At 44.2% G+C, this 24,409-nt stretch overlaps 1 long non-coding RNA gene across 2 annotated transcripts; it reads left to right on the top strand.

Moving 5' to 3' along the window:
- Positions 1 to 1,150: 1,150 nt before the first annotated feature.
- On the top strand, positions 1,151 to 14,821 carry LOC140689306 (uncharacterized). Of its 2 annotated transcripts, XR_012064215.1 has the most exons (7): positions 1,151 to 5,181; positions 6,039 to 6,210; positions 6,894 to 6,933; positions 7,457 to 7,671; positions 8,393 to 8,444; positions 11,307 to 11,443; positions 14,343 to 14,821. It is a non-coding gene; the product is annotated as an uncharacterized lncRNA (long non-coding RNA). The 2 variants fall into 2 exon arrangements; XR_012064214.1 differs by having other exon boundaries at positions 7,457 to 8,444.
- The last annotated feature ends 9,588 nt before the right edge of the window (positions 14,822 to 24,409 follow it).

Genomic DNA, 24,409 nt, shown 5'->3' with positions numbered 1-24,409 from the left:
TTAGCGAGTCTTGACCAAAAGTCAAAATCATAGCATCAAGCTCCAGTCAAAATAGGAAATGATATGACAGTCTATATAGAATATAAAAAGTAAAAAGTGTCAGACTTTTTATTCTTCAGAATTTTTTATCACAGGGAATTTTAAAAAAAAAGAATTTTTAAAAATTGAGGCCTAATTCACATATAATAAAATTCAGCCTTTAAAGCATATGATTAAGTGGGTTTTAGTTGCAAGGTTATGCAACCATCACCACTATCTAATTCCAGAACATTTTTATCACCCCAAAGAGAAACCCCACACTCATTAACAGTCACTCCTCATCTTGGCTCCTCTTAGCCCCTGGAAACCACTAATCTACTTTCTGTTTCTATGGATTTGTCTATTCTGGACATTTTATAAAAATGGAATCATATAACACATGGTCCTTTATGACTGACTTCTTTCACTTCGCATCATGTTTTCAAGGTCCATCCATGTCATAGCATGTGTCAGTATTTTACTCCTTTCATGGGTGAATAATGTTACATGATGTAGATATTCTTCATTTTGTTTATCCACTCATCAGCTGATGGACATTTGGGCTGTCTCTACTTTGGGACTGTTATGAGTAAAGGTGCTACGAACATTCATGTGCAAGTTTTAATGTGTGCATTTTTTTTTCAGTTCTCTTGGGTTTATGCCTATCCTTAAGAACTTAGTGTCCAGCTGACAAGGCTTCTGAGGAACTAAACTTAGGTCTCATAAATAACGTGAGATTCTTTTTTATGGATGGAAGTGCAAAGTTCCAGTCCATTTCTAGAAAGGAAATCTTACCTTGAGTGGATCACTTGTCTACACAGGGTATGGAGGAGGATGAGGCAGTTCTTTCTTTTACCAATGAATCTTGGGTCTGTCCATGCAAAGTCCTCCTTGGATGGGCCTCTGGGAGACCATCTGGCAGGTCATAATATCCCTCTGCCCTCCCTCCACAGACCTGTCCTTCAGTTAATAAGTAAATATTAATCTAGGTGCTGGAGATACTGTGGAGAATGAAATAAATACAGTTCCTGCACTCATGGAGCTTACAGTCTAGTTGAGAAGAGAAAGATTAACCAACACTTACATGTTAAAATGGAGGTTCGTGGGGTGGCTCATGGACTAGAAAGGAGAATTGAACAAACATGCCTGGAATCAGCCTGGAAACCAGAGCCAGGATGCCCAGGGCCGTGTGGAGGGCTTGCTCCAAGTATCTTGTTTATGCTTGTCTCTCTGAGTTGATTTCCTTTATTTTTCACAGGACGTAACATGGGCAGTTCTGAGCTTGAAACCACTCACTCAGCTCCTCTTTGAAAAAATCTCAAGAAAGACTCTCATTGGACTGTGTCCTGGAGAAGGGAGTGATGTCCTCTAACTAGTCAGCATAGGTCAAATGACACCTATGTTCTTAAAAGGGAAGGATATGTTACCCAAAGAAGGAGAGAAGGAATGAGCAGACAAAAACAATAAATACCCACCACATGGCTGGCCTTATTCTTCTAAGTAGGGATGGGAAGGAATGCATGACCAGAAAAAGTATAGATTCTGAGAGGCATCAAGACAGGAGAAATGGGCAGCGCTAGAGTATGTAGAACGCTTTATGCCACAAAAGAAACTTTGACTTGGTCTCATTGCCCTTGGGAATGAGGGAAGAAAAGTTTTAAGCCAAGGGAAGGATATGTATTTTAGAGTTACCAGCCTTGAAGACTGGAAGAGGTGATGGGGGCTTTTGTAATTGTCCATGTGAGAGATGTTGGGCTCTGAAGCAAGGGAGTAGAAATTGTGAAGTGAGAATAGCTGGGAGAGGTGCTTGAAGTACTTGTAGATATAATGGGTGAAGGAGAGGGAGGAGCCAGACATACTCTTGCTCCCATTTGATAGGTAGGCAAGTTCACCTATGATGAACTTCAGGCTCAAGGCAATTCAACACTACACCAGAAAGAACTGGGTGCTGCAAATAATAAAGCAGAGTAAGGCATGGTCTTTGCCCCCAAGAGCTCCCTAAGTATTAGGAAGGTAAAGTAAGTGGATGAGAAATGCACAGTGTAAGGTCAATTAAGTCAAATATAATCAGTGATATTGGGAGGAAAGATTGCTCTCATTTGGTTGGCTGATGGAGCCAGGCATTCTAAAAGAAAGATAGCTGAGATGAGTTTTAAAGCATGGGAAGCTTTCCTACCGGTGGGGAGCTGGTGGTGGTCATTTTCAACATAGGAAATAGTATGAGTAAAGACATGGTAATGGAAAGACACATGGCATATCTGGATGGAACAGAATGACTCATTTGACTGGATATTAAGAAGTTGTGAAACAAACAAAAAAAGAAGTTGTGAAACATAAACCAATAGGATGAGGATACAGGGTTGGGTGAAAGATTTAGGGTTTTTTGGGGTTTTTTTTTTGTGTGTGTGTGTGGTAATCAGCCACATGTGGTTAAGCTATTCGTGAAAAAAGGAATTTAAATAAAGGAGACCATTTAGGGGAAAGATAATAAGTTTTGTTTGGAAAATATTGTATTTGAGGTAATTGTAGGACATTCCAGTGGCGATAACCAGTGATAAATTACTACAGTCTTTCTTACGAGAGATAGGGCTGCAATAGTGTGTGGATGTATGGTAGGTGGATATGCATGCATTTGTTTTTACCCCGATTATTCAAATAATGATTTGAGTGGCATATACAAATTTGCACAAGAGAATTTTTAAAAATAGAGAAGTCAGACAAAGGAAACCACAAGGAAATGAAATAAAATTATATTTAAGCCATAAGTTTAACATATCACCTTCATGTCATAGTTTCTGTAAAATTGCTATAGGCAGACAGCAAATTTGGCTTTTTCTAGCAGCCAAAGTAAAGAGGGAAGCATGATTAGTTGTAAATTTCTAAAGGATGAAAAATACGTATGTACATCTTCTGGACAGAGGGAGAGTTGAGGACTCTGATGTGTTTATAAAACAGCTCTAAAAGAGGTACCAGATGCTCTTCTCACCTGGGGCTCCTCTCATCAAGAGCACATCCATCTTGAAGTTAGATATGGACCTGTGATTTGCTCGGCCCAGTGAATTGTGAGCATAAGTTGTGTGTCACATTTCCAAGTGGAAGATTAAAAGCCAGCATGCAATTCTCCCTTCACTCTTCCCCATGAGATTGCCAAGGAGAAGGGGATATAGAGCAAAAGGGAAGAAAAGAGGAAGGAGAATGGACTGTTCGGCAACATCCAATGTATGCGACATGAGAAGCCAACAAAAAGGAAGAGAAAGAACCATGAAATATCCAGAAGGGAGAACATGAGATCCATAGTATCCCCAGAACTTTGACAAAGATTTTTTCCAAAAGGAAAATCTTAGAGAGCTTAAATGCTTGCCCACAGCCACATGATCAAAAAGTGATGGAACTAGAATTTGAGTCCAGTTCTTACTGGCATGAAGAGCTGTGCTCTTAATGGCTACATTCAGCTTCCTTGTGAGGAGAAGGGAACTGTAGGCTCTACCACCTTCCAGCCGTATAACCTGGGGCACAGTTAACCTGCAGTTTATTCACCTGTAGGTACCCCTCATGCAATATCGTGAGGAAAGCATCAGATATTGAGCACAATGTACAGGGTTTATGGTTCCATGCTTTGAAGACCTGGGATTTGCAAGTGTGACTTGAATATTCATTTTTACTTTCTGAACCCCAGAAAAGGGAAATGGAGGTTCAGGCATCCCTTCCTAGAAACCACAGATATCCAGACTCTGCAATCCACAGAAGGCCTGGGACCTGGGCCTCTGGCAACGCTCACTTAACCTGGCAAGTAAGATGGGATGAAATCACAGTGCTTGCCAAGATCCACTCTTGCAGGAGCCAAAGGACAATCCTTTGGCAGGAGAGGAAAATAATTTTTATTCCTCTATCCCTTGGATACCAGTTTGACCCAAAGTCCTGTTTTATAAAATAAAAGCAATGGTCTGGCGAAAACAATTTTAAAAAATTGAGTACCTGATAAGAAAAAACACTACCACCTACTGAATGCTGTATCTAGGCACTGCCTAGGGGCTCACATCCACCTCTTCTGTCTCAGGCTGTAGTTTCAGAGTCATCTGATATTCAGACGATGGCTCCATCTTTCCTAATATCTGTCACACTGTCTGGCTTCCTTCAGCAGCTGCCAGCTCACCTTTCCACCCTCATTTAGCTTAGGTTTCCACTTAGGTAAGAGATTTTGGGAACTGGTGAATCTGGAGTGATTGTTTGCAAGAACACTTTATATTAGATCAGCCCCAGTACGGAAATAAGTATGAAAGATAATTTAGACTTACTGCCTTTTCAGAGACAGGCAAAGTGTTCATCCCATCTGCATTTGAATACTTCTAATGACCAAAGGGCTCACTACCTATCAAACAAGAAAATTCTTTCAAGGAGCATCCTCACTCAGGCCCTGTATATTGACCCCTGCAGCCTTTGCCATTGAAATTCCTTCTTCCTGAGACCCTTCCCTCTCTACCCTCTGCCAATATATAGTCTAGTCATGATTCTCCCCTATACATGGGAGTCTTTCTTCCCCCTCAGTCCAACTTTATTCAGTTTAGCTCATACAACTCAATAGAAAAAAAAACAAAAACCAATCAAAAAGTAGGCAGACAACTTAAATAGATATTTCTCCAAAGAAGACATACTGATGGCCAATAGGCACATGAAAAGATCCTCAACATTGCTAATTATTAGAGAAATGCCAATTAGAACTACAATGAGGTATCATCTCACACCAGTGAGAATGGCCATCATTCAAAAGGCTACAAATAACAAATGCTGGAGACGGTGTGGAGAACAGAGAACCTTCCTACACTGTTGGTGGAAACGTAAATTGATGCAGCCCCTATGGAAAACAGTATGAGAGTTTCTTTAAAAAACTAAAAATAAAGTTACCATATGATCCAGCAACCATGCTTCTGGGCATATTATCTGAAGAAACCTCTAATTCATAAAGACACATGCTCCCTAATGTTCATAGCAGCACTATTTACAAAAGCCAAGACATGGAACAATCTAAATGTCCATCAACAGATGAATGGATAAAGAAGATATGGTATACATGTACAATGGAATACTACTCAGCCATAAAAAAAGAATGAAATAATACCATTTGCAGCAACATGGATGGACCTAGAGATTATCATACTAAGTGAAGTAAGTCAGACAAAGATCAATATATATCACTTATATGTGGAATCTCAAAAAATGATAGAAATGAACTTATTTACGAAATAGAAACAGACTCACAGACATAGAAAACAAACTTATGGTTACCAAAGGGAAATAGGGGTGGAGGAGGGATCAATTAGGAGTTTGGGATTAGCAGATATAAACTACTATATGTAAAATAGATAAACAACAAGTGTCTACTGTATAGCACAGGGAATTATATTCAATGTACTGTAATACACCTTAATGGAAAAGAATACGAAAAAGAACACATATATGTATAACTGAATCACTTTGCTGTACACCAGAAACTAGCACAACATTGTAAATCAACTATACTTCAATTAAAAAATAAAACAAAAATTTTTATTCAGTTTAACATTTGTATGACAGCATTTATTGGCATCTACCACATGCCAGGCACAGTTCTAGGCTTTAGATACAAAGACAGTTCTGCCCACAGGGTTAAAAACCCAGGCACTGGTGTTAAAGCTGAATTTAAATCCTGCTTATAAGATGTGTGATCTTTCATCAGTTGCTGAACCCCTCTGAGTCCTACTTCCCAAACCTGTACAATGGGCCAAACAATAATTTCTATTTCAAAAGGTTGATGTGACATTTAGATGAAATAATAAATGGAAAGTTATTACTAGAGTGCCTGACACAAAGTCTGTACTTTGTAAATGATACCTAATGGGTGTTAGGACATTGCTTGGAAGTCTCCTAACTTTCTCGTTAACATGCATGCATTTGTGACCTGGCTCAAGCATCGCGGAGCTCCACCCCAGACCAGGGTGTTGCCTAACTTCACAGGCTCACAGCGCTGTATCTTTTCTTGATAGGACCACCACAGCTGTGACTTCACTGCATCCATCTGATTATTATGACTTATGTCTGTCCCACACCTGCTCCCACCACCCCATCCCAATCAGACAATCAGACAAGGATCTGACCTATTTTTACTGACCATTCTGTCCCTCGGACATCAATTCCTAAGGACCAAGTAGGCGCCTGGTAGGTGTTTGAATGAATGAAGAAATCAATGAACAAATAAATTATATGTAATAGTAAACATATTCTAATGACTTTGAGGTATTACACTGGAAAAAAAATAAAAAAAACTTTTATCCCCCAAGAAATCAATGAACAGCTATTAAGGAGCTGGAATGGGATATGGATGGGACAAATAACTTCATCCTGACCTCCTGGAAGAGACAGTTCACAGGAAGGCATAGAGCAGAAGAAACTCATTAGTGTAGGCCTTGTAAGAAAAGATAATAATAGCAACTATCTATGCAGCACTGTTGCTAATGGCTTGATACATACTAATTTATCTAGTGTTTATAATCCAATAAGATGGGAACTACGCAGAGGTGTAAGCAATCTGCTCCAGGTTAGTGTGACAGGATCATGCTCCCTTTGGGGTCTCGTTGCTATACTTGTGTCTTCTTCTCTGTGACCTTCTGGATTCTGACCATTAGTAACCACAGACCTAATCTCCTACCTTCCAGACCCTCAGAGTGCTTTGATTTCTAATGCTCTTGAGGGCAGTTGTGCTCAGATGACCCTGGAATATTTCTGTCTTATTGCTATTCACATCCTCATGGGGAAGACCCCCAAATAGCCTCCTTTCACTGAAAGACCCTTTTCTAAATTGAACAGATTTGTTTCAATCACTCCATTGTCTTTCCTTCCAGATCCTCATGGAGTTGGATGGTGTCTTCAAGGTCATTTAAGGTAACCCCCACCCCTAGTGAATTCAGTAGCCCACTGAACAGTATCCCAGTGGTTTTTAGCCTCTATTTGTATACTGCCAGTGATAGATAATGCACCGAACCCAAGATAGTACATTCCATCATTGCCTGTTGGAAAGATCTTTCTTTGCCAAAGTTGAAACTTAACTCCCTATAATTTCTCCTCATTGGCAGCAGTGAATTGAGCAGTAGAGAGGCAGTGGGAGCTATCTGTCCTGGGAAAAGAATATGTTATCACTAAAGTTGCTTAGAATTTTACTATGTGGTGATAATAAAAGCATATCAACTTTTCCTGAGTTTTACATCATTTTTAAATTCTCCACACACAGTCCCCACCCCACTGCCTGTGCTAGGAGACCCTATCCCATCAGGGCCTACTGGTCCCAGTCCCTCCTCCTGGGGGCACATGATAAGTCTACTCCCCCCTCCCCCATAACAGCTCTTTACAAGTTGAAGGTCGCCTGTGTGGTCCCTAAGTCTTTCTTTTACCTGGTTCTTCCTGGTAGGTGGTAACCGGGCTCCATTGCTTAGGAGCTGGGCGAACTCATCATGTTGCTTCATCTTTCCGGGCCTCGGTTTCCTCATTTAAAAAGGAGGCACAGATCAGATCAGCTACGTGCTGCATGGAGAACGGGAAAGTGCTGTGCACATGCTTGTGACTGTCCTCATGCTGGCCATCTGGGGCTCTAACAGGAAGTGACCTTGGAGCATCAGGGTCAAGGTTGGGAGCCCACCCCAGAGCCGGGGGGTGAAAATAGCAGGGGCTGATCAGAAAATTATAAACCCAGGAATTGAGGCAGTAAACAGAGGTGGGATCTGACCCACAAGGACTTTAATTTATACCGATGGTCACCCTAGCCAACATGCACTCAGCACTATGCTCTGAGAACTTTGCATGCGCTAGTTCCCTAATGCCTCACAACAGCTAAGAGGGAGGGTGACTGTATCCCATTAGACAGATGGGGAAATTGAGGCAGAGAGACTAAGTACTTTGCCAAAGTCACACCCATTAGGGTAAGGACTGGAAACGAGGCCGTCTGGCTCCAGCACCTGGGCTCTTAAGCACTCTGCTCTGATGCTCCCAGGACACAAGGCCAAGGTGAGGCAGCAACTGGGTGGTGAGTGGGGTCAGCTGAGAGGTCCTGAGACTTCACCTGACCAAGCTTTGGGGAGGCTGTGGGGCCAGTGGGGTTGGGTTTGCTAATAGGGAAAGGAAGATATTCCCAAGAGGGGGAGGGGAGTTCCAAGAGCAGAGGCAAAGGCACCAGAGCTCAGGCTGACTGGCATCAGAATCCCCTCAGTAAAATACCCCCAGAAGAGCACCTGCTGTGTTGAAACATTTTCCTAACACGCAGACCCTGTGCTAAACACTTTGTTCACATTATCCTGTTTACCCTGCATGACATTTCTGTGAAAGAGGTATGAGTGTCCCTACCTTACAGTCAAGAAGACTGTCAACTGGATGAAGTAATCTGCCCTTGGTCACAGAGGCACGTAAGTATAATTTAGCCCAACGCTACCTGTCCCAGACCCCTGTGACTGAGTCCCTTTTACAGTTTCTGAGCACTGATCCCCCGTGTCTAGTGTCTTTGCTGCTGATTGAACCTGAAGCTCTCGTCCCAAACTTGCCCTTGGGATTTGCCCACAGGAAGTGCTTGGGAGCTTATGTCCTGAGGCAGCCCTTAGCCAAATGCCTAAGGGTGGGAGTGTGAGGGCCCTGCTTCTCCTGATGGCACAAACTCTGAAGGCAAAATTATACTCCAGCAGTTCCCTTGGGGGTTAGGACAAGGCTGGGGCTTTGCAGGAAATCACTCCATCCTTCCAAAGGATGAAGATTCTCTAAGTTTAAGGTCAATCTCTTGTTTAGCATCTTCCTCTTCCTTGTCCCATGTCTCTCTTTCCCACTCGGGTTTTTCCTGGGAGTGCTTCCTCAGTGAGTCACCTGCACTTGAACCTTCTTTTCAGGGTCTGCTTTGGAGAGCCCCTCCCAACCCAGGACACCGCTTAGCCTCTTAACCACCACCCTGGGCACCATGTTTTTGCTCAACACCCTCACTTTCTAGGAGTTGCTCACACGCCCCCGGGAAACAGAGACCACCTTTCCTTTCCCACCCCGCCCGCTGCCTGCATGCTCCAAAAGCCTTCCCCTCTGGAAATTCTGGGAGCCACCTCCCAGCCGGAGCCCAATGTCTGAGGTTTGTGCCCAACCCTGAGCAGGGTTTGGGCTGAGTGGGCTCCACCCAGATGTTGCAGTTCCCAGACTTGAGCAAGCCCAGACGCAGCCCACCTCCCACGGCGTGGGACTGTGGGCTGTGAAGTCAGAGGTGGTTTGCAAGGCCCTGTTCAGACTTGTGGGTGGTTTTGAGCCAGATCAACCCTGGTGCGTCTGGGGCGAGAGAACCAGACAGACCACTCCCCAGGGAAGGAAGCCAAGCCAGTAAATAAAGGCCATGCACCAAAGAATAGGTCTTGGGCTGACAAGTTTCCCAAGGAATGTGCAACATGAAGTTAGGCATAGCCACCTAAGACTGAGTCAAACTTCTCCCATCATTTGGCTGCAGGTCATAGGAAAAAGATGCTAGGAACCCAGTGATGCCTTTAAGATGGCTGATTCAACAGTTCCCATAACTTGGTCCATGTGGAATCAGGATTCAGGACTTTACATCACCAAGCCATTGTTTGCAACCGCTACATTTGACTTTCTAACTGGTCTACTTTCTTTTCTTTTTCTTTTCTTTTAAAAATATTTTTGCATTATTTATTTATTTTTCTTTTTTTTCTTTCAGTGTTACTGAGATATAATTGACATACAGCACTGTAAAAGTTTAAAGTGTACAGCAGAATGATTTGACTTACATACATCATGTGATGATGACCACAAGTTTAGTGAACATCCATTGTCTCATACAGACACAAAATTAAAGAAATAGAAAAGAGATCTTTTTTCCTTGTGATGAGAGCTCTCAGGATTTACTCACATAAAAACTTTCATATATAACATACAACAATGCTAATTATATTTATCGTATTGTACTTTACATCCCTAGTACTTATTTATCTTATAAACGGAAGTTTGTACCATTTGACCACCTCCATCCAATATCCCCTCCACCCTCTGCCTCTGTTAACCACAAATTGGATCTCTTTTCCTATGAGTTTGTTTGCTCCTGAAGTATAACTGACCTACAATGCTATGTTAGTTCCTGTTACACAACATAATGATTTGATATTTCTGTACATTTCACCACATTAACTCTAGTTACCATCTAATTGGTCCTCTCTCAACTCAAAGGGAAAGGGTGGGGTAAAAGTAGCTTGACCTGGGAAATGAAGGGTGGCCAGGATCCATCTCTGCTGAACCTCAGTTTTCTCATCTATAAAATGGGTTTCTCTCTCTCTCCCCACTCTATGTTTTTACCCATTTTTTCTCCTTCACTCCCTTGCTCTCTCCGCATGCCCTTCTCCCAGAATGTGAAGATTCATTTTTACTGTACACAGTCAGCTGGCTCCCTGATTTTGTCTGATTATGTCCTGTTCACCTTTTAAGGATCAACTCAGGCCACATCTTGCCCAGAAATCTTTTCTCATCTTCCCACTTGGTTGGGTTGGGTGTCCCTCTTCAGCGCTCCCACATCATCTTGCACATATGTTTGTAATTGCATATTACAGTGTGTTGGACTAGACTAGGCCTTATATATACCATAGCCGTGTCATTTTATCTCTGAACACCAGGACCTAGCATAGCACCTTGGACATGATGGATGCTCAGTAAATGTTTGTCAAATAGATATCCACCTTATAGGGGTGTTTGAGGCTCAAGTGAGATAAAGGATGTGAAAACAAACTGTAAATTCCTACTATATTTGTTATTATTTTCCATGGGTATGGAGAACTTATGAATTTTATACAAACTGACACATTATGTGTATTAATGACATTATTATAATAGTAACATGTGCCAAAGCCTAGGCAAAAAGATTTGTATAAAGTCAAAAGTTGAGAAAACGATCAGAAATATACATCTATATATACAACTGCATTCATCTCCAAATTCGTACCATCAATGACAAGAAATTATTATAACTCCCAGACAGAAGATAGATCTCTAAATTATTTGTTCAAGAAGGCAGAGGGTTGCTAGCCTGGGGAATGAATACCGCCATCTCTGCCTTTCGTGTGTTTAAGACCTTCTGGTTTCCAGAAAATGCTATATATACCATTGGCTCTTATATTTGCCATGAAATCAGACAATGGAAGGGAAAAAAGGGCAATAGGACCCTCCTTTTCTGTCTGTGCTCCTTTCTCAGGAGAGAGGGAGTGCCAACAAGCTAAACCTGTGTCCCCCTTTCTGGGCAGGGACCCCAGAAGCGGCCTGGGAGTGTGGGAGCAGCTGCTGAAAACAAGGGCAGAGCCGAGGCTCTTGCTGTCACACCCCTGTCGAAAGAACCTGCTCGTAGGGCTGCCAGGCCTCTCCTGGTGCCAGGTTCTATCTGGTAAGTCAGCGTTCCTTTCCTTAACCTAATTGGCACCCGAGCTCAGCCAGACCCGGGGAGCCGTGATGCTCAGCACGTCCGCCCCCTCCTGGGCTGGGATAAGCCGGCTCTTCTTCAGTCCTTCTGGTGGCTTGTACTCTGCCCACAAGAGCTAGGAACAGATTCCTCTCCCTCTTTCCCTCCACCCCTCCCTTCCTCCTTGCCTTCTTTTCTCTCCTCCATAAAAGTTCACTCTACTTAATTTTTTGACTAGGTAATACATTCTCAAGGGTACAAAAAATAATTACAAAAAGATATAGTGAAAACTCTCCCTCCCTGAACAATCTCCCAGGAGCTCAGTGCCTGCTCTGTAGCCTTCCACAGATTTTTTTTTTTTTTGGGTAGGTGGGCTAACTTTATTCTTTCTTTCTTTTTTTTTTTTTTACATTTTTTATTGATTCATAATCATTTTACAGTGCACAGATTTTTTTAATGCATATAAAAGCACTTATGTGCTTATGTGATTATATACATCCCCCTCACTCCTTTTCATCCAAGTGGGAAGCCTTCTATGGTGATGCATAGTGTTCTGCTCTTTAATTTTCTCAACTAATAAATCTTAGAGATCTTTTCATATTAGATCATGAAGAGTTTCATCTATCATTTTTCATAGTTGTATAGTTTTCCACACCATAACTTATTTTAATCAGCCCTAAACCAGTGGACATTTACAATCAGTGCCGCATTGGACATAGATCATTTCCTGACTATTTTATGCAATTAGAAGTGGCATTGCTGGGTCAAGGGGCAGATGGACTTGCAGTTTGGGTTTTTTAAAGATTTATGATTATTCTTTTTTTTATATATATAGTGAACTGTACTTTTTAAACTTTTTTTTAGTTTTTGGGGGGGATGGGAGGTAATTAGGTTTATTTATTTATTTATTTTAATAGAAGTACTGGGGTTTGAACCAGGACCTTGTGCATGCTAGGCAGGTACTCTACCACTGAGCTATATCCTCCCTTCAATGGGCTTGTAGCTTTGAAAGCTATCGCCAAATCATCCTTCACAGGTATTACATCAATTTACACTCTTCCTAACAATATATGAAAAGAAACAGTTTCCAAAACTTTAAAGTAATTCTCCCATCAATATCCCTTGATTAAGCCCTCACTATGTGCCAGGCACTGTGCTGGGCACACTACAGTTACGATCTCATTTAACCCCCACCACGACTTTTGATGTAGGCTATAGTCATTCCTGCTATCAGAGGGGGAGCCCGAGGTTCACAGGCGAGTGACCTTGGGCTTCACTATACCCCTTCTCACTCCCGTGGCCTCTCACCTAGAAGTCAAGAAGCCAACACACATTCCTTCCCATAATCGCAAGAAGAAACGAACAGCCAGCAGTTAGTGAGAACTTGATTATGCCAGGCATGTGATCTCACCTAATCCTCACAGCAGCCCCATGATGCAAGCTCCGTTATGCCCCATTTTCAGTCAGGAGAAAACCAAAGTCTGGAGATGTCACAAGCCCCGAGTTCAAGGTCACACAGTAAGCAGACAGAAGTCCCAGGGTTTGAGTCCAGACCATCTGACCATGCAACCCAAACCCTCCACAACACCACACTGAGGTCACAATTTAGATGTTTCCAGAACACACAGACCATGGCAATCGTCACCTGCAAAACGTTTGATCTACAGGTGAGGAAACAGAGGTCCAGAGGAGAGGGGAAGGGGTCTGTCTAGTGGCCCCACTGAGTTGGGACCCCCTTCTCCTGATTCTTTTTTACACCTTGCTGTCACACAGTACTGTGACATCCTCTGCCCTGGGCTGGTACAGAGTGTGGGTGGCAGATCCAGGCTGCAGACCTGGCCTGTCCCAGGTGTGAGGTAACAAAGGTGGCCTAGGCACAACTCACCACTGGGCTGGCAAAGAGCCAGCATCTGGCCAGGAGCCCCGCAGCCCACCAAACAGCTTCCAGCCAAAGAATCACAGGGCGTGGGTTCTTAGGTTAGCTCTCCTGCATCTCTGCTACAAGCTGTTACGGTGATAACAAAAGCCAATATTTATTCAGTACCTACTATGTGATAGGCACTATAATTAGCAAACCACTTCACATCATCCTTACAACAACGTCCTTATAACTTAGATCAGAGAAGCTAAGCGAGTTGCTCAATGTCAGTCAGTTCATGGCAGAGCTGGGAATTTGAACTCAGATACTTTGAGAGATCCTCTAATCAATGGTTAAGAACTCTGTCTCTGGAGTCACACGGATTGATTGGTTCTCCCACTTATTATTTGACAAAAAAGGAGAAATTACTTAACATCTCTGGGCATCTGTTTCCCTCCCTGAAGAAAAAGGATTTATAACGTCTTTTCTCAAAGAGATATTTGCACAAACCCATGTTCGTAGCAGCATTATTCACAATAGCCAAAAAGTGGAAGCAACCGAAGTGTCCATTAATGGGTGAATGGACAACAAAATGTGATATACGTATATACGGTAGAATACTATTCAGCCTTAAAAAGGAAAGTAATTTTGACACCTGTTACAACAGAGATGAACCTTGAGCACATTATGCTAAGTGAAATAAGCCAGTCACAAAAAGATACATATGGTATTATTCCACTGATGTGAGGTACCTAAAATTGTCAAACAGATGAAAATAGAACAATGGTTGCCAGGGGCTAGGGGAAGGGAGGGATGAGGATCGTTGAACGGATACAGAATTTCGGTTTTGCCAGATAAAAAGAGTTCTGTGGAGCAATGTGGTGAGGGTAGCACCACGGTGTGAATCTACCTAATGCCACTGATCTGTACACTTGATTAAACACTGATTAAAATGGTGACTTTCCCACTAGGTGTACTTTACTTCAATTTTTTTTTAAGGAAAAAATATCAATACCTGCCTTGCAGATTTGCGAGAATTAGAAGAGATCATGTTGATCGAGGGCTCGGCACGGGCCTGGCACAAAGGAAGTACTTCATCGATGGAAGCGATGCTTATTATCTGACTGTTAGTAACCGCTGTGCATCTGCCCATGGAACCGTCCCCAGTGAGACTTCCGCCTCGGCGTGTATCAAGGGGAGAGAGTCGCTGCTGTGGCATCTGCTTCCCCGAGTGCTTGTGGGGAACAAATGAGCTCTTGTGTGTGAAAACGCTTCATAAACTGTGAAAAGGAAAGGAAAGGAAAGGATAGAGAAAAGAAAAGAAAAGAAAAGAAAAGAAAAGAAAAGAAAAGAAAAGAAAAGAAAAGAGAAAAGAAAAGAAAAGAAAAGAAAAGAAAAGAAAAGAAAAGAAAAGAAAAGAAAAGAAAAGAAAAAAGAAAAGAAAAGAAAAGAAAAGAAAAGAAAAGAAAAGAAAAGAAAAGAAAAGAAAAGGAAAGGAAAGGAAAGGAAAGAAAAGAAAAGAAAAAGAAAAAGGTGGAAATGATTGATAAAGGCGTTATGGGCACATTTCTCAGCTGAGCTTTTGGTCTGCCTTCTCTCCGCACTTTGTGTTTCTCTCATCACACCACTTGTCTCCTTCCACCGGGCAATTTCTTCAGAGGCCTCCCTCGGGACAATCACCCTCCCAACTGGAGCCCTCCGGCAGGAGCTCCTTTCTCTGCATTTCGCATCCCAGCACCCAGCCCAGCCAGCGCTCCCACCCAGAGGTCGTTTTGTTAATTTTTCCTGACCTCAACTGAGTTTGGGAGGCTTGAAGCAACCCTTCAGAGAATTTTAGCCAGGAAACCGCCTTCTAAGGTCAGAGGCCGGAGGTTCAGGCCTGCTTTATAAAGTGGGGCCATCTCCTGGGTGCAGAGTCACACAAGTGTCTGACACCTGTGCCAGCGCGGGCTCTGCAGACCAGGGGGCATCGCCCTGTGGGGAGGGGAAGGAAAGTAGAACCAGGGAGAGCAAAGGGGGTGCTCCTGGACCTCCCAGGAAGAGGTGACTTCAGGACACGGGCTGCCTCATTGTTTTCCATGGTTTTCATTACTTGGTTTGCGCTCCCGTGGAGTAAATGTTTCTCAGGCATATTTGGGGGGCCTAATTCTGGAGTCCTTAAGCGCAAAAGAATGCAATAAAATATCTGCTCTGCGGAAGTGGAGACGGCTGCCCAGCAGGCTGCCTGGTTGTCTGTGAACACCCTGCGCAGACGGGAGGCCCCAAGAGGGTAAGTGACTGGCCCAAGGTCTCACGGGAAGATGTCAGAACAGGGGGAACAGCTCACAGTTCCTGGCCAGGATGAATCCTACAACCTCTGCTGACTGAAGAGGCTGAGATTTGAGGTAAATTAAGGAACAAAGGCAGTTTTTCTGGGGCAGGCAGGCAGTTTTTGTGTTAAAAGACCAAGTGTGTTCACCTGAGAGCCTCTTCACCTTTCAAGATTGGAATACTCACTTCTGAGCTGAATTTGGCCTCCAAATAGCAGACCAGAAAAATCACTTGTCATTCTTCCTCTTGACTCATAATCATCCCTCAGCATGTCCCCCAGAAGGGAGTGTTGGTAAGCCACGGAGAAGAGGGAGGAAACATGATGAGATAGCACGAGGGGCTTTCTTAGTCATCAAATGCCAAGGAACAAGCTTACTCAGACTGTCTCAATGATTAACAGGGGACTTTCTCCACAAGGAAGGAAAGAAAATGGCAGCCATGGGGTTTCCCACTTACAGAGCAGAATCTGCCAACAAGTCCCAAGTGTCTCCGTAGAAACGTCATCCCGTTTCTTCTGGTTGGGTTTGCTGGTGGTCAAGGGGGGAGGGTAACTCATGGTAGATGGACATACGGAGGTGAGGCGTGGAGAAGTCAGGTGGGTTGTTTCAGCACACATGGCAAATCCGTGAGCTCAGACTCAAGCAGCTTCACCCAGAGCTCAGGCTGCTTCCTGCTTCTAGAAGATTTCACAAGGCCAGGAAGCCAGCAGTTCTGGGGTCAAGGGAAGGGGAGGCAGCTCGCGGACACACCCGAGAGCAGTTTCTGGTCAGGCATTCCTGGCAACATGGGGTACCTCGGCCTGCCCACGCCTCACTCCTGATGAAAGCTGATAGTCCAGGCCTGCTGAATGCTGGGGCAGGGCAGTGCCTCCAGCGTGGTTTAGGGGCACTGAGAGGTCTCCCTTCTAAAAATATCTCCCTTCCCTTTCCTGCGGTGGAAGCTGAAATGGTCACATGGAGTCTTACCCCCTTGGTTTGAGGCATCACATTCCTTGTAGATCTGATTTAAAAATTAAATACCACTATGTGCAGAACAAACTGAGGTCTGACCACGCCGTGACACTTTACTTGGCATTTATTTATATCCCTGCATAAATTCAGAGGCGGACTTGAGAGCATCGCAGATTTACTTCTCAGATTAGCCAGAGGAGGGAACCGGATCTTGTTCCGGTGACTCTGTGGAGCAGCTAGAGAGAACTTTAATTCTGCCTTGGACATACTGTGTTTCTGCTCAGAACACTTCAAGAGCCTCCCTTTGCACTTGAAGAAGAACCCTCGCCCCATGCCATTCACCGTCTTGCTCACTGCATCCCACCTCACTCAAATGCATTCATGCCCCAGACTTCCTACAAGCTGCCCCTTCTGCTGGTCCATCTTCCCCTCCTCTCCCGGCTACCCTCTCCCCTGCAGGCCTTGGCTTAAACTGCCACCACTTATCTGACTATGCCAGCTAAGTGTTTCGTCTTGTCTTTCAAACACACTACTCTTTTCCTTCCCAGTGGTTTTTTACAATTTGAGTGTGTGTGTGAGTGTGTGTGTGTGTGTGTGTGTGTGTATCTATGGTCCATACTTATTATTGCAGATTCTGTATTTGTATTTTTTTCACCCCCAAATCAACACTCCCAGTGTTTTTGAGATCATTTGTGGACATGCACAGAGCAGCAAAAACTGAGTCACCCAATATACACCTCCCCAGCTAAGATCCTGCAAGTCAACACTTGCTTCTTGTTCCAGCTCTCACACTCTAAGCAAGGGTCCTTTCTGCAGTCAGTTTGTGCCATGTTTTTTCACTTTGGGGCTTTCGGTTGGTGGTCCCCCTGTTTAACATGGCCCCCAAGCTTTGTGCCAAAGTGCCATCTGGGGTCCCTAAGCTCCAGAAGGCTGTGAGGTGCCTTATGGAGAAAAGATGCATGCTGGATAAGCTTCATTCAGGTAAGAGTTGTATTTTTATTAGCGTGAGTTCAATGTCAATGACTCAACAATAATTATTAAGTAAGATTTCTTTGGATATAAACTACTATATACAAAATAGATAAACAACAAGGTCCTACCGTATAATACAGGGAACTATATTCAATAGCTTGTAATAACCTATAACGAAAAAGAATATATGTATAATGGAATCACTATGCTGTATACCAGAAACAAATAAAACATTGTAAATCAACTATATTTCAATTAAAAAATTAAAGTTAAACATAAATAAAAAATAAATGAGGTGTTTTCGAACAGAAACACAAATAAGACAAGGTACGTATTGATGGTCTGATGAAGATGTTGCAACTGGAGGCTCCCAGGAACCTAATCCTGTATTGCCCCTAGAAGCCTTGGACCAACATTCACTAGTTCAGCACTTGTGATGACTTTATAAAACATAACCACCACGAATAGTAAGAATCAACTGCATTTTTATTAGTTTCTTAAGGCGGCCGTAACACATTCCACAAACTGTGTGGCTTAAAAAAAAATAGAATTTCATTCTCTCATAGTTCCAGAGGCTAGAAGTCCAAAATTGAGGTGTCAGTAAGCCACGCTTCCTCCAAGGCTGTAGGGAAGGGTCCTTCTTGTCTTGCCCCTTCCTAGTTTCTTGGTTGCCAGCAATCCTTGGCTCTCCTTGGCATGCAGCTACATCTCTGCCTTGGTCATCACAGGGCACTCTCTTGTGTGTCTCTGTCTCTGTGTCTCCTCTCCTTTCCTCATAAGGACACTAGTCGCACTGGATTTGGGGCTCAGCCTACTTCAGTATGACCTCCTCTTAACTGATTCCGTCTGCAAAGACTATTTCCAAATAAGATCACATTCTGAGGTTCTGGGAAGGATATCAGTTTGGGAGAGATGCCAGCACTCAGTCCAGATGTATATTTATTTTTTATATTACATACATATTTACATTATATATAAAACTTAAATATATTTATTTAATTAATATCAATATTGAGTAAATTATTTATTTAATCAGTAGCCAACCTCCCTAACTGGATTGCAAGCTTCATGAGGAAGGACAGTGACTTTCTTCTGCACCTTTTTATCCCCAACACCATGACCAGCCTGTTATGTGGTAGGAGCTCAGTAAATACTTGTGGAGGATGAATGGAACAATGAATGAAAGAATTTCAAAGCTTAGAATATTAGAGACCATCGAGTTAGCAATGATCAAACTCTTATGGAGCCCTAGGCTCTTTGACATTCTTCATGCATCAAGTCAGACTGAGAAAGAGGCCAAGAAAGTGGTGGGCTTCTAGTCTCAACCCTCCTCCCCACTCCACTTCAACCAGCTGCCCTGCTTGTGTCTGTTTTACATACTCCATTTCTATGCAATACTGTTTCATAAATGAGCTTTAATTAAAGTGTGAAAAACACTCAGCCTAGGCCCTAATTTTATAGATGCAGAAACTAAGGTCCAGAGACATGGAGGGCTTCAGCCCAGGTCACCAGGCAGTCATAGTAGAGGAAGGACTAGGAGTCAGGTCTTTTGAGCCCCACTGCAGAAGTTTTGCCTCCACACTGGCTCTCCCGCCAAGACATACAATGGAAGTGCTTTGGAACTTGCTCTCCCTGGGACCCTGTTTTTCTATCTGGAGCAAATTCTAGGAGAAGGAAGTGGAGCCCGTGGCATGTGCCCCTTCCCCAAAGCTCTGAAAAGCCCTTTGTGCCAAGTTCCATGAACATTCCACAGGCCTGTTCTAGGGAAATCCATCTGCCAGTGGGTCACAAACCTTTCCTTCATCTCTGAGCCGAGGTATTTTGGCCTTTCTGCTTTTAAATGCACCCCTTGCTTTCTTGGAAACTGAAGCCGAGAAAGGGAGGCCGGGCTGGGGAGGCCCAGGGCAGATGGGGTGGGTGGGCTACCGTAGGAGATGGGTCTGTTTTGAAGGCCTGGCTTGAGAAGAAAACTGTGCTGATTATCTCCCAGGCCCAGCTGCAAAAACGCCTTAGCTCGGCAGCAGATTATAAATAGCCCAGAATGCCCTCCCAGGCGCTTGAAAACAAGGATATTTTTTTCCTGTGTTGGAAGAACAGCTCTTCACAGCTATCCTGGGCCCCCTCCTCAACCCCACCCACAGAGAACTGTGATTTATGTCTTAGCACCATTACTGGGACCAAGGATCACACAGCCCGGATAAACAATGATTAATTCATTGCCAAGTTCTGTGAAAAAAGGAGGCATTTCTTTGGAAGTCCTCTCTTTCATTTGGGCAGAAACATGCCGACCCAGGAGAGCAGAGGGGCAGTTCTGCTGCGACTTCATTTCCCTGGGCTTCATCTGGCTCTCTTTGCCCTTGCATGCACTGGGGGCCAGGGAAAGGCTGGTGGGTCACTGACCTGAAGGCAGAAGGAGGCAGAGGAGAGCTGCTTTGAACTTGATTGTTGGCTAAAATGCTCTGGAATAAAAAAAATCTGTGGACGTTTGACCAGTCCATTTACATTCTAGTAGGAAACCTTGAGGAAATTGGGTCTCAGTGCAAATCTCCTAGGTATCTTTGCACCCATCAGCACATGCGTCAAGATCTTAAGATTGAGCAGCAACTCCCCAAATACAAAGTACTTTTCAGGTTCTGCTGTAATCTGACCTTTACGACAACTGTTTTATTTGCTTGTTTGTTTTTCTGGAATCAAAGATAATGCTGTCTTGTTGTAGAAAAGTTAAAAACTTCAGAAGAGCAGGAAGAAGAAAAAAAAATCCCACCCAAATCTCATCACACTGAGACAATAGCATTTTCATGGACCTCCTTCCAGACCTCCCTTTTTGGATTATAGATGGATATGATTTTATATACACGGGATCATATTATTGTGTTAGTTGCGCTCTTGGAAGAAATACATGGAACATCCAAGTGAGTAATTGAAGAGAGTTTAACATAGGGACTATTTACATCTGCCTGGACAGAGGTTAGGAACACCAGCAAGGAAAAGTGCAGCACACCAGGGCTAGCAACAGGGTAGAGCCATTGTCACCCCTAGGTCAAAAGGCCAAGGGGAAGGGAGTGGTTACTACAAACCAGAGCTGTACTGAGGGGGTTTCCTGTTAGGACCCATCCTTCAGTAGGGACACAGTCAGCCCCAGAAAACCAACAGTGATGGAGCGAGTGGAATAAATACCCTGACCTCACTCCTCCCTACCCTCCAACTGTGGGGGTGCCTCCCATGGCCAACCCAGCCAGAATCAGAAGGCATGGGAACCCACTAACAGCAGTCCATAGAGGCCAACACCCCAGGGCACAGTGTGCAGCAGAGTAGGAGAAGTAAGCAGAAAAAATCCATTACAACCACTGTAAGGCTGCTTTTATTTACTGCATTCTAAGCCAAGAGGTTTCTAACTCAATGAACATATATTGACATCATACTTTTTAGTGGACCTCGTATGGATGTAACAAATTTATTTAACCGATCCCCTACTGATAGACAAAGCAGTTAGTTTCTAAACTCTTAAGAGCATAAATAATGTTGCAGTAAGATCTTTATATACAAACTGGATACATATTTTTGATTCTCCATTGACACTTTCTAGAAACTGGGGCTTACTGCCGATGAGGCTTGCCCCAGTCACATAGTGGTAATGTGGCTTTTCTGAATGGTCTATTTCAACAATTAAATAGAGTGGTCTGTAATAGAAAAAGGAAAAATAAATTTTTAGTTTAAAAAAAAGCTTATTCCCTTAAAAGTCCTATCACCCACATGACTCTGAAATGAAGGGGACTGTTATGTCCCAGGAGACCAGGGTTTTGGTGGGTCATGGGGGACAAGGAGAGGGGGGGAGAGGAAGTGATGCCACAGGACACCCCTGCGTTGGCTTCACAGCTGTCATCTCAAGAGGTGGAAGCAGCTCCTCAGATCTAAAAGTAGAAATGTTGGGGGAAAATGTGTTACAGCTCAGTTGTGACAGCAAGCTGGATCTGGGCGAGAGACCAAGCAGCACTTGGAGAGTTGGAGAACTCAGGTTTATTACGCCACCAGGTCCACAAAAGTTAACACTTCAAGCTCTGGACCCCGGCTGTAGGTTGAAACAGGCCTTCTATAGGCTGCCAGTTTTACACTTTGCAACATCATATGCAAATAAAGTACAACAGAAGTTGACCAACCAGGAACAAGCTTCATAGAAATAGACCAATCAGGAATGAGCTCCATGCAAATGAAGTACTACAAATGGACCAATCAGAAGTTAGGGAAGTGGACCAATCAGAAGTGAGAGTAATAACCAATCAGAAGTGAGAGTAATAACCAATCAGCAGTAAAGGAAAGTGAGCTCAGGGAACCAATATAATTCTAGGTGTAAGTTAGCCGCTTTAGAGGCAAAAAGTGAGATAAAGCCTCTGGGCCAGGGAACCGGACGGTGCTGGGAGGAGAGCAACGGCCCTGACTAGGGGTCCTGCCTGTCTTTTTATGGGGCTTCCCGCCTCAGTAAGTGCGGAAGAAATGAGTTTGGAAGCTGGACAGAAGTGAGAGCGAGGCGCAGTGCTGCACTTCCTGTTTGCGCCACAGTCTCGCGTCTGAACAGTGACGTCAGTGCTCACCGCGCACGCGCGTCCCCAGGGTTGATTGACGTGCTCCCGTGGTCTGGCGTGGCGCATAGCAGGCGCTCGACGTCGTGCTCTTCTTTTCTTGCTCAAAAACTAGGAGCCAAGTCAGAGGAAATACTTAATTTTTAAAGAATTCAACAAATATTTGTTGCGAAACAAAGGTAAACTCTGTTCTTACCTTATAGGCGTTTAGAAGCCATCGCGTGTATGAAGCTAATTGGTACTTTAAGGCCTCTGCGCTTTTGTCCGGACTTTTGTCACTGTCTTGAATGTCCTTGTCTCTTCTACCCGGTGAAATCCATGCCGTTCTTCACTGTCTACTCACGTGTCCCCTCCACTAAATGTGATACTCCCTCCGTTGCACCCCCACAGCCCTGCGTTCGAGCCTCTGTTTCTCTCTTGGACCTTATTGTGTGGTATGGACCAGTGATGGAGAGTTTAGGAGACAGCTGATTATGGTTTCTATCCCAGCGCTGCCACTCACTAACCTGGTGTATCTCAGGCTTCTCATCTGAAAAATGGAAGCAACAGCATTTCCCACCATAGAGGGTCGCTGTGAGAACTGAAAGGGTCTATACATGCAGAGCACATAGAACAGAGCCTGGCACGGAAGAAACGCTTCTCAGCAAGCATTGGGGTTGTTATTATTCATCACTGCCCACCTGGCACAGAGCAGGGGCTCCGGAGACGTTCGTCAAAAGAATTAATGATGTGTATTCATTACCAAAATAGCAACCAAAATAGGATTCCAAAATGGCCCAGAATCAACAGCACACAAAGGACAGGACATGCAGTGGAACACTGCAAGGGAAAAAACGGTTTGTCCGATAAGCAGCCTAAGGAGAGGAGGCAGGTGGAGCCCCTTGCCTGATTACCCCACAGGGATTCGTGTACTGGGCACAAAAGAGGAACTGGAGGAGAAGGGGCATTCATTGAATCCCAGTTCCAGCACTTCTGGACTGTGGCTTTGGTTAAGCCCCTTCACCTCTCTGGCCTTCAGTTCCCATTTTTAAAATGAGGATTAATAGCCCCTTCCTTGCAGGGTTGCTGTGACGATTAGGTGTGGTAAGCTAAGTGATGTTCCTGGCACGCAGTGAGAGGCTGGCCGGCTGCTCTGATTTGACTGTTCTTGTTTCTACTCTAAGCAGCATGATTATTGTATCCACACTGACAGCCTGGCTGCAGGGCTGCCCTCTACCTGCTGCTTTCCTTTGAGCTTTACTGTCCAGGATTCCATGGTTCTGGGTGCCTGTGTTGGCTGCAGAGCAGAAGCCCGGGCAGTTGTCCTGCATGAGCAGAGTCTGTGCCCGCTGAGATGGCAGTCCCTGCTGCGAGCCCATCTGCTGGGTCTGCTAAGGCCAGAGCGACGAGGTGGAAGGGGAATGAGTCCCATTGTCTGAGCTGGATGCCAGCCTGGGCACAGACTTTCTGCTTCCCCTGGGGTAACCCCAGACTCCATCAGCTCTCCTGCCTCCTCTGGCCTTCCCCCAAGAGCAGCCTTGGGGCCTCCTGCCTCTGTTGCCATGGACACAGCCTCTCTCAGAGGCCTTGCCTCCGTCTCTGACTCCTGCTTATTTCTGACAGGGAAACTTCCCCACCCAGGCTGACTTACTCCTCCCCAAGGGAAGTCTCCATTTTCATTCATTCAGTCGTTCATTCATTCATTCATATAATGAACATATATTGGGTGCTTACTACAAGCCAGGTTCTGTTTTAAGTGCACAGGTACAGAACTGAACAAGAGAATGGAGCGCCTACCTTCATGGAGATTATATTCTAGTGGGGAAGAGAGATAGTAAACAAATAAATACATGTGCTACAAAGAAGTTAATGCAGGAAAGTCCTCTCAGAGGAGCTAATGTTTGAGTGGAGGCCTGAATGCAATGAGGGAGTAGCCACATGGATATCTGCGAGAAGAGCTTTCCAATCAAAGGAACAGCCATGTAAACACTTTGCATCAACAATGCATATGATGGTGTGCAAAGAGGTTGGGGTGCAGAAAATGAGGGGGCCATGGGCTTGAGAAGAGATTGGGCTGATGTCAGGGCTCAGGTATCATACAGACTAGGAGAAGATGCCAGATACGTTGCATTTTATTCAAAGGAATGGGAAGCTGTTGCCACCAGAGGGCTCAAGCAAGGGAAAGAGATGCTGTGATTCCATTTTAAAGGTTTTACCCTGGACTCTGTGTGGGGAATCAGTGTTGGGGGTGGGGGGGTGGGCACGTAGGTAGAAGCAGGGCTTTTAGTTAGAACGTTGTTGCAGT

Source organism: Vicugna pacos, chromosome 25 (genome assembly GCF_048564905.1).
Source record: "Vicugna pacos chromosome 25, VicPac4, whole genome shotgun sequence".
Taxonomy (NCBI): Eukaryota; Metazoa; Chordata; class Mammalia; order Artiodactyla; family Camelidae; genus Vicugna; species Vicugna pacos.
The sequence above is the reverse complement of the archived record's forward strand: the minus strand, read 5'-3'. Positions and strand labels throughout refer to the sequence as shown.